This window comes from Calliopsis andreniformis, chromosome 6, assembly GCF_051401765.1.
Source record: "Calliopsis andreniformis isolate RMS-2024a chromosome 6, iyCalAndr_principal, whole genome shotgun sequence".
Classification (NCBI taxonomy): domain Eukaryota; kingdom Metazoa; phylum Arthropoda; class Insecta; order Hymenoptera; family Andrenidae; genus Calliopsis; species Calliopsis andreniformis.
Window position 1 is genome coordinate 4,699,482 of NC_135067.1, and position 12,973 is coordinate 4,712,454.

Below are 12,973 nucleotides of genomic sequence, written 5' to 3' on the forward strand. Positions count from 1 at the left end.
AAATGATAAAACAAACTTCAATTATTTTATTCCAATTGTAACAAATTCATACCTGAAGAGGATGCAGCGAAAGAAAGACTATTCGAAGATTTAAATAAACACTTTCATTATCTGGAATACCTACTTCTTTGTAAAGATACTGTCTGATTGTGAATTTTATTTAATTCTTGAAAATGTGTCATTGTTACAAATATTGAAAGCGATATTTTAATACTACTGGGTTACGGATTAATTGTGAGAAAATATTCGATAGAGAAATAAATTGACCTCTCAGACAGAATGTTTCAAAAGTTTCGATCTATGTAATTTAATTTCGTATGAGAACTCAGCCATCATTAATTACGTATGATAAATTTCATAAACAAATGGTGAAAGTTTCATTGTATCTTAAGCTGCGTATCATATTTAAAATTCAATACGTACCATAACTTGTAATTCAGTCGTTTTCTTAAAACAAGTAACACGTTATTGCAAATGATTTCAGTCCATTAAAAATAAGTAACATATATATATAATGAGTGAGACTAGTGAAATGTATTCAAGTGATTAAGAACAGAAAATTATTATTAGTAATAATGTTCTCATCTATTAGGGTGGAACGAAACGTAGAGGGTAGAAATGATAAAGTCATTTTTATCATTTCTGATTTATGGTGGTGGATACAATAATATTTTATTTTATAATTGTACTTAGAAAACTATCAAAACCTAAACTACGTCAACAAATTTTTTTAATCGCTGCACTAAAAAGATTATTAATTTTATTATTTTTATGAGTTCCTTTTTTGTGAAATATAATTTCACTGAACTCAGCCAAGACTGCGATGACATTTTACGGTACGATGCAAATTTTTTATACAGCATAGAAAAATGTGACAAATTTGAAAAAAATGTAAATATTACAGAAACATGAACTGGTTCCTTGGATTAATAGCTTTTCAAAAACAGAAGGCCATGAAGGGTCACAAGAAACTAATAATCACAGTTTTTAGAATATGTCCAAAGAAATAAACAAAATAATTATAACTTCAAAGTTCTTGTCGCAACTCAGAAACTGTGCCAATACAAGATAATTCGAAACCCTAAAAACAAGCGTTTCTATCACAAACCACTTACACAATTTCGATTTTTTCGTTCCACCTTACAATCTCTTGCCAAAAAATCATAAACTCCTGAATACATTTCACGAGACTTGACACATTGAATCGCATCGAATAATTACGAACGGCGCTGCACAGTCTCAATGAACACTGTGCACTTCCAGTGACCCGAGCAAGCGTCTCTTGCCGCGTAGCGCGTTTTAGATCCTAAATCGATAACGTGAACCGATTCTGTGCCATGATAAGCTTCGCGCCAGCCAGCCCGAAGAAAATGGAGACTGTGCGCGATTTCACAAGGGTTTAGAGAACGTCTTCCCTCGCGAGCGTGTACGCAGGACTCCAGAGAACACGTATACAGGAGATACGAGGTTGAGGTGGCGACGCTGTAATCACAATCTGCAATCCTACCGTGCACTGTCGAATACGAAACATAAAATGAAGTAGCGCGAGTTAAGGTTTTTTAAGCATTACGAACGATGTACTGACTTTTTTAACGACGTTTTATCACGTTACTGCATGTATATGTATATATACATATGCATACGAAAAGGATATTAAACAAATAATATATATATACACATATATATAGAAACACACACGTACGCAGACACGGACACGACACACACCACAACACCGTTATACACAGAACGTACAAGTGTCAGCGAGCGAGTGTCTGAATCAGTATTTGACGAATGATAACGCCAAAGAGGAAGAATGTAAATAATAAAGAACCATATATACACGATATATCATTCACGAGAACCTATGACTTTGCCGAGTCGTGTTGTATCGCGTGTACGAATTCCATTCGTGAAAGGAAGAATAAATAAATAAATAATGGCAACTTGAGAAATTGTTTTACCCATCGACGTTCAGTCTACCGAGAAGTCCTCGATTGTTCGAGGTAATGGGCAGGGGTGTTCCAGAAAGCGATCTTTTGGATAATAGAATACTTTGTGATATTGATTTTCGTATGGGAGATGAAATTACATGGAATGCTACTAGGTTTCTTTTTTTATTCTTTTTTTTAGAATTATTAAAAACAGTGAAATAATTTTTTTACAGGCGTGTCAGTTATGTCTCTCTAAAGATATCGTTATTTTATTCAGTATATTATAGTTTAGATAATGATTTCAATTTGTAGTGTGTTAGTATTTGTTTGACATAAAGTCGGTCTTTTTTGCTTTTTACTCTACAATTTAAGCAAATGTAAGTAATAAATCAGTAGTCTTTTTTTACTTTAGACGAACTGTAAATGTAATATTGTTATTCTTGATTTTCGTCTTATTTTAGTGCCTAGAGTCACCTCTTCAATTTTCTTTCACTTATAACTGAACACCTTGTATTGTACTTTAATTTGATGTATTTAATACATTTTGTTGTTCTTTTTATTATAAATGCGTTTGAAGCTTCGTTTCAGAGTTATTAGTTGTTAAGAAAACAATTTTGTTGCCTAAAATTTGCATGAAATGTGTCTGACTTGGGACTTATTCTACTGCCGACGTGCTCTAACCACAGCGAATATAGTAGAATAAGATTCAAGCCAGACACATTTTATCTACATTTTAGGCGCTTCCATAACAATTAATAACTCTGAAATGATTTTTGTTCAATTTTAACATATAGAATCACCTCTTAAAATCTGACATCTATCGCCGAACACTCTGTACAAAACTTAGTAGTTAAAATTATACTACTGTTTGCATATTAATACATATGAGTACATGTAAATTTTCATATTTTTCAAAAAGTTTTGTTTAATGTGGTAACTCTTTACTTAATATTTTTTCCTTAATTTTGCATTTATAATTATTTGTCCAGTTATAATCTGAATCTATTTCTAAATAATGAAACTCGTAAACATGAATACTGATAAAAAATTCATTTATTTAATATAAATATGTATTTACGTTTAACTTATTTATGTTTGGAAAAATAAATTATACATATAAAAGCAAATACTATTTCTTACTTCAGGTGGGAAGTCTTTCATCTCAGCTCTGATTATGTTTATATAAAAATGTTTTACTTAAATGTCGACACATTAAATGAGATCTCTTTAAACTCTCAAAGTGAACTGGTGGTAGTAGGTGCCGACCTTGTTTATCTTTTTAAAAGTCCCCAGTAAACCATTAAATTTGTAGCAGAAATTTCTTGTCTCTAATAATTTCAAACATAACATTCCGTAATACCTTTTGTGATACATTTTGTGTGTCTGACATATATTTTAAATGCTGGCAACAAAAATAAGAAACAATAAAATTAAATATTCACGTATTCTAGATAAATCACAAGCGTTTCCTGCATCGTGTCAATTCTTTTTCTGAAGCTTTAAAGGCCCTACAATGTTGAAGTGCATTAAGAAAATAAAAGAGTTTCTATAGCACTTTGTATTCTTAATTAATGAATAAATAAGTCGTATATAGCTGAAACTATATTCTTTCATATCAGCTTCGTCGCAGTCGTTGAATTAATTAATCGTACAAAAAAAGGTGCAGATAACAGAACGTTTGAATAACAGAATATTTAAATAGAGAGGTATTCAGGTAGCGAGAGTTCTTTTAAAAGAAATTTTTTTATAAACTGCAGGCACCTCGAGAGCTGTTAAAAGTGAACGTATTTACCATTACGAATTCTGTTTCTTCAATTATGCAAAAAAAAGTACTCACCTTTGCATCCTTAATTAATTTTTGTATTTTTAAGCTTTTTCCTGTTGAGAAATCACGCATTTCATCTGATTTTGCATGAGCTGTAATCCTCTCATCTTTCACTTCAAGTATTCATTGCTACATCTTTAATATAGGTACCAACATAAATCACGTTGCAAAAATATTCGACGTCTATTACTTATACATATAAGCAAATGGATATTTCTGACAGCTGTCTACGTAGATAAATTCATCGTTCAAAAATATATAACTTTTTCATTTAAACTTTTTCCCTACACCCAATAGTTTTATAAATATTGGGCCAAACATGTTTTCCATCCCCAACTTTGGACGCTGTTTCTACCTCTTCAATATAAAGCTCCACAGATAAAAAAAAAGCTCATGTTGAATATTTTTGTAGTAGTTGCAAATCCAGTTTGCAATCCAATTCTCACGAAAATTCATTAAAATCACTAACTGATACTACCTTATCCTCGTCAGATTTATGTTAGCAGATCTGCCTTAACACTTTGTTTATAGAGCGCGTCATGTTGACGCATTTCGAATTTTATGGAAAATTACGTAAATCGTTTACATTTCTTTTATCACACTTATACTGATTTTTATTCACTCAACGAGACAAATATATGTCCAAATTTATTTTGTCCAAAATTTTTTAATTTTAAAATTTTCTATGTGGTATACCTATCTTTACAGATACGCGCCAATTTGATGCAATAGTAAAATAAGCAGTGATACTAGTAGATTGGCTGCACTCACTAAAGCATTACTGCAGTAATAAATCTTAATGTAATACAAGAGTTAGATCTTCAAGAAAAAAACTGTCGAAAGTAAAATAAACAATGCCTCACATCTGATAGAAGAGACCTGACTGCACTGTTTCTGTAAATATAATAAGCTTAAAATAAATAATTTAATATTCCATTACATTTTTCATTTATCAGCTTCATGTTTAAGTTAATAGCGTACGATTATGTTGTTTGTTGAAGAAAATGTATGATTTTGTTCATGCGTCAAATTGACGCGTATCTGTAGAGGTAGGTACATAAGAAACGTCTGTCAACGGAGTGTTTCAATTTGAATGCTGTAAAGCGTGATTGTATTAGCTAAACGCTGGTCGGATTATCGTTCCTCGACAAAGTCACCTGCCTGGTGCAATATCCATCCATTACAGAAGTTGGCGCCATGTGAAACAACAGTTCTGGGCCACATTTTACCGACCATAGGCAGCTAAATGAATAAGCGAAATAAAAAGGGACGCAGGTCGAGGTTTTCAATGCCCCAGCACTTCTTGCTTGCGTTGTTCCTGCTCGTTTTATTCGAATCGCCCCGTTTATGCTGCGCTTTTTACCATCAGCAACCTGTTACGTCCCTTTATCGCTACATCCGCGAGACTCCTGGCGCATCCTTTCCCTCTTTAATCCGCGATTCTCTGATGCTGCCTATGTTTGTCGACTTTTCGGAGGTTTCTATTAACCTAAACTCTTCTCAAAGTTCGTCGTAGCAGAGTTTGATGCATTATTGATTATATAAGTATTAGGACAGTTGATAAATATGAATTAAGATTATTTACATATTGATTAAGTTTGTAAAGTAGTGACTGAGAGCAACTTTCAGCAGCTTCTTATTGATTGAATAAATTAAAAATGAAAGATTATTAATTTTGAAATTTATCTGGATGACGTATAGCAATTTCACTTTAAGGATTAACTTTGATATTATTGCGTGGGTTTTTAATGCATCAATCAAAAGCATACGGTTTTCTTGTTCTTTATTACTATACTCATTTGAAGAAAAATTTGTTAGAGTTCTTAAAGTCTCTATTTTTATATGTACATTTATTAATTTGGAAACGATATTTCGGGAGCTATTACTGCCATCCAATTACTCTTACTCAAGTCTTAAATAGAGAAACATAATGAATTGTTGAATTACGATAATTATAGCAACAGTTACTAAAAGAAAGGGAAACTATAAGATAACTATAATAGCGACTTAAAAACAACTTTTTTTAAAAGTTGGAATCATTGCCAAATGTGATGGAATTTTTAGTGAATTTATGTGATAGTCAACGTGTTAAAGAAGTGTTCTGACTCCTTGAATTTACTGAACTTTTTTTATCCTCTTATGAAAATGAATGAAAAAAGTTAGTAATGTTTTTTTATCACATAAATTATAGATTTCAGTCGTATGCTGCATTTCTTCTGTATAGGATTTCGCAAGATTTAATCGTTATTTTAAGTAAAATAGTCTATGGTGACAGTAGGTTAAAATTAAATTCGTCAATATAACTTCCGTGGTGGCTATTGGATATTATCGCGTGAACTAATCGTAGTGTTTTAATTGTTTCTGAAATAACTTTGTTCTAAATTTCGTGCTGGCATTTCTATATATTTTTAACATATAACAAAAAAGTTTCGCTGAGTTTGACAGTTATGAACACGATTTCGTTATTAAATTGAAATAAAAAAGTTTATACCCCTATGAGAATCAATTTTATAATATTTTTTTATTATAGCAGCTACTCACTAAATATAATATTCAGTAAGGGATTAAAAAGCCATCTGACACTATTTTTCAATTAGAAAAAGTTATCCGTTATTTGTTTTAAAATACTCATTTTTTTAATTCAGTTTTTATAGTGAAAAAAGTAAGTTCAATTTCATGGTAAGATAATTAAGAAATATATTTGAAGTAAAATATTACAGTCTAAATGACAAATGAGAGGAAATTTAAAGGATGTTATTATAATTTAAAATGCCATATTATTCGTTTTATATTCTTTTTTATAATTCTCTGATCAACTGTAACAATTTTCTCTCCGTCGTCGATTACTACATGCTGCTCTGAGTTTATTTTTACTCTATCCTCAATTTTTCATTTAGTCTAGATACTGCACCATCATAGCATTGCTTCTTGTCAGACCCCCCTCGAATTTTATGAGATAATATCCCCAGTTTTTATTTTAGTTTTTACCCTCTTTTCTAGATTAGAACCTTAACAACTCTTTGGCATCGAATGATGTCTCTACCACATCAAATGTTTCCCGTGAAGAAAATACTTTAGAAAAACTCAAATGAAGTATATTAATAATCTAAGTATTCGTTTTCCAAAAATATTTTAATTTTAATATCATATAAGTCTTCTCGTTTACTTCTGTTTACATGAAGATTTGAATCTTCATAAATTTGAAGTTATTTTTAGCAAATATTTCTATATCAGATTTATTCTTTTGAAGAGGTTTATTCGTATTACACTCATTTCAGAGTTCTTTTCAGTAACTGTCTTACACAAGGTACATGAAGTGCATAGTATTTTTAATCAAGAATTATTGTATGAATTATAATCAGAAATATCGATTTTGATTCGAAGTTTTTCGAAGTTAAAATATTTATTAGTAGCAAAATTATAAAATGTCGAAGGAAACATAGTAAAAAACATCGTCGTCGTCTCTGAACTTAATGTTCTGAAAAACAGCAAGTGTCAGACATTTTAAGGCGTGATTTTACATATCAAAATAGAACAAAAATTAAGAATGACGAAATTGTAAATTCCATACTTCATTTCCAAGTTATTAGTTGTTAAAGACATATTGAAAATGCATCTGAAATGTGCCTAACTTGTTTATTCTACTTCTGGCGAGTATTAGCACTAACAGGGCCAGACGTAGCGATGTCAGTAGAATAAGACAGTAGAGTAAGTCTAGTCAGACACATTTCACGCTTATTTTATTGTCACACGTTTTCTCAACAATAAATAACTCAGAAACGAAGCCTGAAACACAATTTTTTCTATTTCCATTTTCGTTTTGTTTGAACATATAAGTAAAATCAATCCTTAAAATTTCTAACATCTATCGTCAAATACCTAATATTTTTTATTTATCAGGTTGTCCCATAAATAATGATGGATTTGAAATGATATACAGAAGCAACTTTGCCATTAATGGCAAGCGAGACATTGAATTTTTCGACGAGATAGCAAGCTGTTCTATACAATAACGATTATATTATTAATTAAAACATAAAAACGTTTTTTACAAACTTGTTTCTATATTTCATTTTAAATATATTATCATATATTTTTACATGAAGAATTATTTTCTGTGTATTGTACAGGAAGTTTCGAAAATACATGTCAATATTTTAGAAACTGAATCTACACACTAAAATAAATAGAAAAATGTTGTATGAATACATGTTCTCCATGCCTTACTACTCGAGTTATGGATGATCAAAGAAAATTTTTGAAATGTCCACCGCGTGCTTCAACACACATTACTGCACATCTACAATTAGAATCGACTATTGCACTAACTGGAAAATATCAGGTGCTCCTCGAGTAGCCTCAAAATCCATTTTGCACCTTTGTTGAAGCTCGTGTATATTATTCACTTGCTTTGAATGCTCAATAAATTTTACATGACCCCAAAGGTAAAAATCTAATCTGGACGCTCGAACATATTCTTTAATCATTCATAACTCGAAAAGCAAGGCATGTAGGACATACGTTCATACACCATATTTTCCCCATTTTAGTGTCTAGATTTGGCTCCTGAAGTATCGACATATAATTCTGAAGCACCCTGTATTATAAATACATAATCACTCTGCAACACTACATACAAATCTGGTTCACGTCGAACGTTCTACGCAAAGCCGCAGAAATCTACACACTACTAACCTACAAAGGTTCATCAAAATTGTAAGGGGAGAAGCTGGCTGCCTCCCTCGTTCTTGCCACGAACCAAGAGAGAACCAGGCGACGTCAATCCGCCTTCGATTTCATTTAAAAAATACGCCGTCGCCCTGTATCCTCGCTGGGAGATTGATATTTGCTTTGCATCGTTCCTTCCTCCTCCGCCTCCCCCCTTTAATCGCGTCGGATGAGGAAGAAATTAAGACACGGCTAAGTGCTCGCTCGCGTCTGTGTGGCGGCCCACTCGGCCACGGTCTAAAGTTATTAGTAAAAAAGCTCGCGCAACTGGTCCACTTTGCCTGAAAAGAGGGAAAGAAAGAATTCCTACCTCGACTCCTTAGCGGCTATAAATACAAAAAGCAAAAGGTATAATCTCGCAACAGGCGACGGGGGTATTGATCCACCGGTGTTCCATGGCAACGTGCTTTCTCTTTCTTCGAGAGCATCGTTTCGTTTATCGTCAGATTACGCGCCGTGACGTCGTCCTTTTTCGAATTTCGCCAGCAGGCCGCGGCGCGGCCGACGAGAGCGGAATTTTTCCGTGTACAAACGGCCCAGCGCCAAAGTATGCCGGGAATGCCTCGAATCAGCGAGATGTATTTTAATTACGAAATGATTCGGTGGAAAGCGCCGCTGCGATGCAGGCCGAATTCCTCGTCTCTGACGTCATCGATGCACACAGACGCAATCGTCGATTGTTCGGTGCCGCGGAAGAAAATCGTCGACCTTGCGCAGCGGTTCAAGTGTCTCGGGACTGCGTGCACTTGGCTGGATGATTTTCTGTTAGAGCGAGGTTTATGAGAGGGACGATTGCTATGGATTATCTTTGAGGGATTGTGATTGTGGGTTTACACCTTTTCTAAGCAACGAGGGTACGTAGTTGGCCTGACAGAGGAGTTTTTTAAGAGGTGTTTGAAGTTCTAGTAACATGGTAATACACAGGGTGACCTATTTGAAATTTTGCACGTAATTGTTTCTAACATTATAGCTTGTTTCAAAGAATGTTTTAAATAAAACTTACCTGCTTTCAGGGGGGACATTTTGATGGTCACAAATGTTCTCCAGGTGGACGTTTTATTTGAAATATTTTTTTAAACGAGTTATAGTTTAGAAGATAATTACATGCGAAATTTTAAATGGGTCATCCTGTATACGTGTTATCTGTTTCTGGTTACAATTTCAGGGAATTTTACTACTGTAAGTCCAAGATATTTACTTTCAAAGTTATAAATTTTAATAGGTATTTTAAATATAATCATGATTGTTTGTTTAAATTTAAGCCTGGAATCTTTACTTTAAGATTCTATGTCTCATTTTTAATTTTAATACACACCTACTACTGTATCTTCTTAAATCTGAAGGCACGTTTATCACATTGAAAATTGCAAAGTTTAACGAGATGTATTGACTTACTAAAATTTTTTAGTCGGATGCTGTTTACAGTATCGTGAAACTCGAATATTTCTCTTCAATTTGAGGAAAAAAGCAGGTCACTATGATTTTTTTATTTTTTTTCGCAAAGCTATAGCACTTTAAATTAGCTCTCTCATTTTTGTCATATATTGGCATTGTGCGATATACTGAAACGTGCAAGGGCTACTTTAAAGAACTGTAGCTTTGAGAAAAAATATCACAGTGACTTGCTCTTTTTTTCAAATTAAAGGGAAAGGTTCGAATTCTATGGTGCTGTAAATGACATCTCATAAACAAATTTTAGCAAGTTAGTGCATTTCGTCAAATTTTGCAATTTTCAATGTGATTAACATGCCTTCAAATTTCAGAGCTTACAGTGATACTGATGCATTACTTTAAATCGAGACACAGTATCTTCAAGTACAGACTTCAATCTTTAATTTAAACAAACAATCATGATCCTACAACGATTTTTCACGGTGTTATTGTCAGTCAAAGCTGCCCAATTTTTGTCCTTAGATTTCGTTTACAATACGCCATCAGCTCCCGTTCTAAGCCAATATTTTTTATTTATATCATTTAATACAAAACAGACATCCATAAGAATGCAATAGAAGAAGAAACAGAACAATTTATCACTTAGTTACTGAATTATAGCGATGTGAAGTTCTCAATTTAGTTGAATCTTTGAAACATGATGCCACAGCAACACCGAAATATCGCTGGCCCTTGTAGAACTTTACAACAAACTATACTATATATGTATAGTGGTTATTCGGCAACAGGTGTTAGAAATTTGAAGGAGAGCAGAAATAAGTTGAGAATAAAGAATGAAATTGCATTTAAGGCTTTGTTACCAAATTTGAAACTGTTACAAATATGTGTCAATAATTAGGAAAGTAGAGTAAATAAAAAATTTTTAAAAGTTGAATTTACCCCTTATTTTCTGATGTAAATGAATGTAATAGTAGCTAAGTGATAAATTCAATGTCTTGAGATGTTTTACTTAGACCACCTTCATAATTAAATGCGCGAGACGTTTGTCTGACTTCGGACTTATTCTACTGCAGGCGTGTGTCATGCCAGGTTTAGCGATATCAGTAATATAAAACTCAAATTCAGACACATTTTTGGCGTTTCTTCAGCAATTCTCTTTAACCTGTTTCATTTTTGTTTTATTTCGACATGTAGTGCCATTTCTCAGAATTTTTAACATCTACTATCGAACATCCTGTACAAGAAAACTATCAACGTTTTTAGATCTCAGCTGGTCTTCAAATATACGTAGCAGTTTTATATTCCTTTCTAGGTTTTTCTTACCGAAATATCTTTGGAGTATACAAGTATACATAATTTACGTGCTAATGATAAGATAACTGTCGACTTTGCGCCTGCACATCGTCCTTGATTCCTGTTAAGCTTTCTCTGCAGCTGAGAATGTGTGTTGTAATGTACCGTGTTTGGTGTATGTCATGTTTCCTAGATTAGGTTTGTTTTTGCAGTTCGTAGGATGCACAGAAACATCTCCAATACGTAGCTACTAAGGGGACCTTCACACACTTTCTGAAAGAGGATACTTAACCACTTTTTCATTCCCTATCTAATGCTTAAAATCAGAAAATAGAGAAAACAGAGAAACTTATGACTCTTATTTTGTACTGTAATTTACATATACGTATAAAGTTACGTGAATAATGTTTGATATTTTGCAAGAACAAGTGATCAGAGAATATTGATTTTTAATATATTGTTTAACCTTTATCATACCAAGGTATAATCACTCGAAAATTAAATAGAGATTTCCTGGAATTAAAAATTCAGAAAATCGAAAAAAAATAATATAAAAAGATTCTGGAGATTTTTAAATTAAATATTTGAAAATTTGATGGGTTTAAAAATTTTTTAATTTTTAAAGTGAGCGATGGTTTAATAATTTTTAATGAATTTTATTCAAAGAATTTTATTCAAGTTTGTTCATAGGAATAAATTTGCTGTTTGAATTTAAAATAAATTCAAATTTTAAACATTTGTAATGTGCATTTATAATTTAAAATAAATTCTTTTCTATACTCCGTAATTCTGGAAATATTTAGGAAAATGTGCTTTTCATCCTCAACTTTGAGGGTTGTTTTCATCCCTTCAATATGAACGACTGTCGATAAAAAAATATGTATAAAATACTTTTGATCACTATACAAATCTGCACAGATTGTTTAAAATGGAGATACACGGATTGGATACAAAAAGCAATTTTGCTCACTGAGATAATAGATACCCTGAAGGGTTGAAATTTGCCTTTAAAATGACTGTATTATTTTTCCTTTCTTGTTATTTGGTCTAACTTCGTATCACTGCAAGACTGAATAGAGCAGAAAAAATATCAGAATTTTCTACTCTACTACACTGTATAACAAATTGCAGTAGAATATTTCTACAATGCATACTTTACAAACATATTAATTTTTCCCTTAGTTTACACACAACTTCTCATTCGTAAAACAAAGAATTTAGACTCCGAAAGATTGAAGAGTCTACGAAACATTTATGTTGAAAGAATCTTCCTTTTTCATGTTCCGATATATCGAAACATAGTCGATAATCGTGTTATCATATTATCGACTGTCTAGTGCCGAGACTTATAACACCTTCAAAATAAACGACTAGCGTTCCTCCTGTAAGAGTCCTCTACTCTGCACACAGTGAAGCCACAGGAAATGATACAGTCGAATAAATCAAAGGGTTGATCGATCTATCGGTAATCAGACTTTTAATATGCATCCGATAGCGACCGTAACGTCACGGCACTCGCGTTGTGTGATACTATTTTATTAATGTCGATGCCGATACCAGTATCGTGAACTGTTGGACCCTGGGATATCGACATCGATGTGTATTTCTCGCGCATCTCGAGGCTTTGAGAAATATTAACTTAGACCACTGGTTCTCAAACTTTTACCAATCTCCCTCCTTCCCTTTCGATTGCATCACGCCCTCACCCTCTTTCCACGACTCGCGTATGTGGGGTAATTCCGGATAAAATAGCTTACTATTTTTTAGTGTATATGACAAATACAATTATTGTTGCAAATAGAAA